Raw genomic sequence first — 6,137 nt, 5'->3', positions numbered from 1 at the left:
GTGGGGGGGTCCAAACGAACTTGTTTCAAAGGTGGGGGGGGACACGTCCCCCCCCAAATATATGGTGGTGACGCCCATGTGTGTGTGTGTGTGTGTGTGTGTGTGTGTGTGTGTGTGTGTGTGTGTGTGTGCTTGTGTGTGGTAAATGGTACTGTAAATGGACTGACTTATATAGCGCCTTATTCCAAAGCGCTTTACAATGGCCTCTCATTCACACATTCACAAATACATTCACACACCAATGGCGGCAAGTTACCATGCAACGGGTCGGCCTGCTCGTTGAGAGCAATGTGGGGTTCAGTGTCTTGCCCAAGGACACCTCGACATGTGCCCAGCTGGGGTTTGACCCACCGATCTGCCGATGTTGCGATCATTAGACTACCTCCTGCGCCACAGCCGCCCCCAGCGTGTGTGTATGTATACTCCCTTGAACAGATCATAAAGTTATCAAAACATTTTTAAAGAGGAAAAAATTCAAAACTAGGAAAGGCCTAACTGTAACCAAACACATTGGTTGTGAACTAAAAGTAGCGACACTTTACTTTAAGTTGTTATTAAACTAATAACAACATCATATTAATATGTTGTTACATAGTACTTGTATGGTATATGAGGTTGAGAGGTATGTGTTATTACAGAAATAAGGAACTGTAATTACAATAACCATAAACTATGTAACGCTATGTTAATACAATGTTGTTACTAGCGTAATTACAAAGTTACTACAGTACACAAGTTGGGGCAACTTATTGTAAAGTGTGACCATGAAAGCATGTAACATCATGCTACTTCCTGTTGCTACCTCAATTGCAATTCCATTGCTGCATCTCTCAATACATACAGTAGAGGAGGCTAAAAAAGCCACCTGACAAACTAGGTTACTGATTACCGTGATGAGCTTAAGGTCTTACGTGTGTGTTTGTGTGCGTGTGTCTGTGTGTGTGTGTGTGTGTGTGTATGTGTGTGTGTGTGGTGTGTGTGTGTGTGTGTGTGTGTGTGTTTATTCACTTACAATACCGTGACCATCTGTGTGCATGCTAAAGTAGATAGGAGAAGAGACTTCCAATCCTTCTTTATCCCTTCAGCTCATCAGCCTCTCCAGCTCTGTTTAGTGGAGAGGACGCTGCTCAGTTTTCAAGAAGTCTCAACCACACCACACATCGACAAAACCCTTTAGAGAAAAAGTAACATGAAAACGGACATTCGGAGTGATCCATGTATTCAAGGACCCAGCAAAGGAGATTGATTGAGAGACAGGATTGTTTTGGAAGATTCAACCTGCCAAACCTACAAGCAAAAACAACGGACACTGCCAATGGATGAGCAGGACTATCCACACCAATGCTAACGTTTTTGGTTTGTCTCTTGAAACTCTATTTGATTTTATTTGTTAACGCTTGAATGCAAACATGGGCTGTTCACCCTCCAAGGGTCAGCGGTTCACTGGGGATGCAGGAACAGGGGTCGACAAAGCTCTGCTGCCAGGACCAGACATGGACATCATCACCCTGAAGTCTACGGAGTTAGAAAAACAAGAGCATGGGACCTTAGGAGCAGAGGATCTTCCCTTACCAGCTGAAGAAGAGACTCCTAGGGTTCCTCAAGTGGCTGAGGTGGCCCCAAACATGGCCATCGTCTCAACCCCAGAGGACATTACTGAGACAGAGTTTAAAGTGACATCAGAAGGCAGAAACACACAGGCTGAGCCGGTACCAGTGGAAAAGCAGATGAAAAAGGTAGAGAAGAGAAGGAAAGTTAAAGGCTATAAGCAGGGCAGACAAAAAGAAAAGCAGAGAAAATCTCCAATCAGCCAGATGAAGGTGGACCTCCCCATGCATATGGTGAGAGCACACCAGGCGGCCTATGCTTACTTGAACCCCAACATCTCTAAATATGAGACCTTGCTTAGCCTGTTGGACCAGGCAGCCCAGACCCAGCTCTCCCTGCAGCCCATGATGACAGCCCTAGTATCGCACTTCGAGGAAGTCAACCAGGCCCTGGAGGAGATGGCAGAGGAGGGGGAGCTGATGCTGAAGGAGCATGCTGACTACATGGCCTGGCCCTCTGGGATGAGGGCCCTGCCTCCTGTCACCACCAAGCCCAACATTGACATGGGCTCATCAGAACCCCCTCCGGACCTGCTGCAGCAGATGCTCCAGCACTCCACAGAGAAGATGAGGCTGGTAGGAGGCTCTGTCCAGGGCCTGGGGGATGCCGCTCTAGAGGAGGCAGCCGAGTACTTTGCATCACTCTCTAAGCTGCTTTCTGAGAGGCTACAGGCCAAACGGAGGGTAGAAAGAAGGTTGACACAAGTCCTGGCACATGTAGAGGCAGCTGCCATGCGAAAGCCCAACCCGGACGACTCAGCCCTCCACAGTGAAGATAGCGGCGTAGGGTGGGAGAACGAATCCCTAACTGGCTCAGAGCGACACCGCCGCCATCGAGGAAGCTCTGGGTCTGGTAGCACCGTCCGTGCTACACCCCATTGTTGGCTAAACAGTTCACCTGACCAGGTATGCCTTAATGAAGGTGAGGAGGAGGATGAAGACGATGAAGACGATGAATATGAGGATGAGGAAGATGAGGAGGAAGAGGATGAGAGGCCAGGAAGAAAGCGGTCCAATTCTTCCCCACCAGACCCCAGTCAGCCTTTTCTCTCCATGGAACCCAAACACAGCCAGGGTCATCTGCCCAAACGACCCAAAACTGCCGCACCCTCATACAGGCAGGTGAGACCAAAGCGGTCACAGTCCACAGAATGTCTACACACTCTTCTGGAGCTACAAAAGAACCAGAAAGATCTGGATCAGCGGATAAAGAAGATGGGCAACGGCAGGGTTGGAGATAGAGAAACAAAAGGGGCAAACTGTCTGGAGAGGGCTGGGGTGAGAAGATATTCTTCAGGGCCCTTAAAGGCAAACCAAACTCCAAGCTCCCTACCAGTGTTGACACCAGAGCCCCCTGGCCGCAACTCTGTTAGAAGACTCATAAACACCTTCAGCCACGGGGTAGATGGCAGACCAGGCCAAAGCCTGTCTAACGTACCATCCCACATCAGAGGGTCAAGGAGGAGAGGAAATTCCCCCTTGCCCAATATTGGCAGTGGAGAGAGGGCACTCGTCACCAATGGCAACAATAATAACAACAGCTGGCCGGTGGAGGGCCGAGAGGATCTGGATGTGGACAGCCTACCCCCTCCTCCCCCTGAGGTCCTGATGGACAACTCCTTTCAGCGCACAGAGGAGATGGCTGACGACAATGTTGAGGATGAGGAGGCGTCAGAGAATGCCCGTCCCGTTGCACGTCAAAAGAGTGCTGTCTCCCGGCGCCTGAGGACCTCCCTGCAGAGAGTGACAGTGCTACCTAACCGTGGCAGTGTGACACACAGCTCTCTCGGCATCTCTCCAGCTCGTCCCGTCAGGCAGGGCGCTGTGGTGCAGAGTGCAGAGCAGCCACTGGAAGTCAACCCCCCCAACTCAGAGAATAAGCAGGCCGCCACTCTCGACCAACAGGCCCGTAAGATTATCCACTTGTGCAACACCGCTGAATCCCCTGAGCAGAGAAATCCAGTTGACCAGGGAGTTAGAGGACACTGGAGGGCTGGAGTGAGCCCCAGGCAGGGTACCAGCGACCACTATGAGGCTGAGACTTACTCAAGAAGCATGGCACCGACCGCTCCACCTGTGTCCAGAGTCCGCCTACCACCCTCTTGTCCCACTGTGCACCACACACTATCGGGCCCTTCTGCTTTCAGAGCCCAGCCCACTCCTCCCACTACACACCCAGCTTCTCCTCAGATCATGGGATGGGCCAGAGATCAAAGTTGTGAAGAAAACATCTCTGCATTGACTTCTGTGTCTTTCGGCGATGCCCGCTCTGTGTTCTGTCAAAATAGCCAACCAAGCTCCCAGACCTGGATCCCCTCCTGCAGCTCCACACTCCCCAGGCCCTGGGGTAGTCCCTCCCGGGGAAGACTGCCCACACACAGATCCCAGTCTTCTGTCAGACGCACTCAGTCTGATCGGAGGCCCAGTCAGGCTACAGAACCAGAGGTATCCCCCAACCCAGGCATAACCCAGACCCAGACACATAGGAGTGAGCCCGATGTCAGCAATAGTAATGAAAGGTGAGTGTCTTCCTTAGCTTACAGGGTCTATTTGACAGTTTGGTGCCATATTATACAGTAAGGCTGCCATTTAGCCTAAACATTTAAAACAATTAATAAAATATGAATTTGTGCATTTCAGACATATCAAAAAGTGTCCAATTACACAGATACAGTATATCCCCAAAAGAGAGATTCAGAGATTCAGTTAACTGAAATACTATTAACTCTCTATAAAGATCTAAGGTGATAACAAAAAGAGAAGTTGTTTGTTTTACTTGGCAAGGGCGATATCTGCTTCCTAACAGATGGTATCTGATTCCATCAGTCATCTCTAAGGGTGAATGTGGTATTACCGTCTACCACCTGTTATGAACTGCCACCTCTTACTGTTATCTTGTTTATCTTAAAACATGACATGGAAATGCCACAGACGCATTCACTTGTAGTCTCAGCAACAGTTTGTAATTTTCCTTCAGGAAGTTTGAGGCTGCAATGTTACCAAGAGTACCAATAACATCTATCCAATATTTGTGCTTCATGTATTTGGGTGATTTAGAATTATTATTGTTTGTTAAAATGTCCTTCGACAGTTATCAGGATTTGACATTATAATTTGACATAGAAATGTGACATTATAACATTATTGTTACGATTATGACAGACAGAAATGTTTGATAGATGTTTTTGGTACTGAGAGAAAGTCAACTACAGTATAAGGAGAAATATGAGACTGCTTCTTTAAATTCCTACAGTAAATGAACCTGAGTTTCATAAACAGGTGTACTTCATGTCTGGTGAACTTTTGTTGTGTTGCATTCAATTGTAACTAGAGCAAACAGGTCTGTCGGCAGTGTAATTGATAGGTATTAGATATGGGTTAAGAAGTTGACCCGAGTAAATTTGCATTCCCCGAAACTGGTTCATCACAATCTTTTGATCACCCAAGTGCTGATGACCCAGATGAAGTGAAACAGAAAGCAGACCAGGTGAAGTATTTAGTGATGAGTGTCATGAGTGTCAACAACAACTTTAAACTCAAATCCAAAGTGCTCTGTAAAGCGTGATGTACCATCACCAGGTCACTCACTCCCTTCAGAATTAACCAGGCCACCTGTTTGGCCTAATCCTGAGTAGATTAGCCATCCTTCCCGTATACCCATTTCTTGGGTTGGGTGAACTGAAGCTCAGCTCCCCGGCCTGCTGCCCCACATAATCCAATCATGCACATAAGCCTCTCGTCCTCTGCCTTCTTATAGGGTGAACAACGCTGCTGTTACAGAAGTGGACGACCAATCAGATCCAAGTGCTGTTGCTCCTACTGCCTTGAACTCTACGGTGTGAGGGTGAGGAGGGAGCATAGGGGCGGATTATGGATTATCAGGATTTTAAGGTTAAGACCTTTTCCCTTTTTCTTACTTCTCTTATGGGAGGAGAAGGGCTAATTATAAGAAAGTATGTTAGATCATGTCACTACACTCAAGCAGTTTGTTTTTAATGTCTAGGGAAAAGTATCTATTTGATACAGGCTACATATACCTCGTATGACCTCCTCTGAAGTGTTTGTAACAATTTCCCCCCCAAAATAATAAGTTATATATATTTGATAAGAAACGGTTTGATTAATATTAATCATAATAAGTGTACTTTTAAATCTATCATTACTCATTTTAATGGAGAAACTGATGGGATTATGAAATGCATTAGAACCCGCAATTCAATCATTAATACTTGTTCAAGTCATCAGCCTATTGTTTGTGTGTTGTGTGTTTGAAATGTTCTTGTTGAATTTTGTATTGTAACTAGGTAGTCTACTTGTCTGTGTGTCATATTCATGATTATTCATCATAGTTTCATTGCTTGATTCTCAGGTTGTTGTTTTTTTTACTGTTCCCAATAAAAGTTGTCAACAAAGCCAACAGACTGTGCTTCATATGAAGAGTTCTCTGTGATGCAATCTGAGGAGTCATTTTGAACAATTAGTCTACGACAGACATGCAACGTCTAAATCCTGTCCTGTAAACAACACATT

This window comes from Nansenia antarctica (assembly GCF_963989245.1).
Source record: "Nansenia antarctica genome assembly, chromosome: 3".
NCBI lineage: Eukaryota > Metazoa > Chordata > Actinopteri > Argentiniformes > Microstomatidae > Nansenia > Nansenia antarctica.
The sequence above is the reverse complement of the archived record's forward strand: the minus strand, read 5'-3'. Positions refer to the sequence as shown.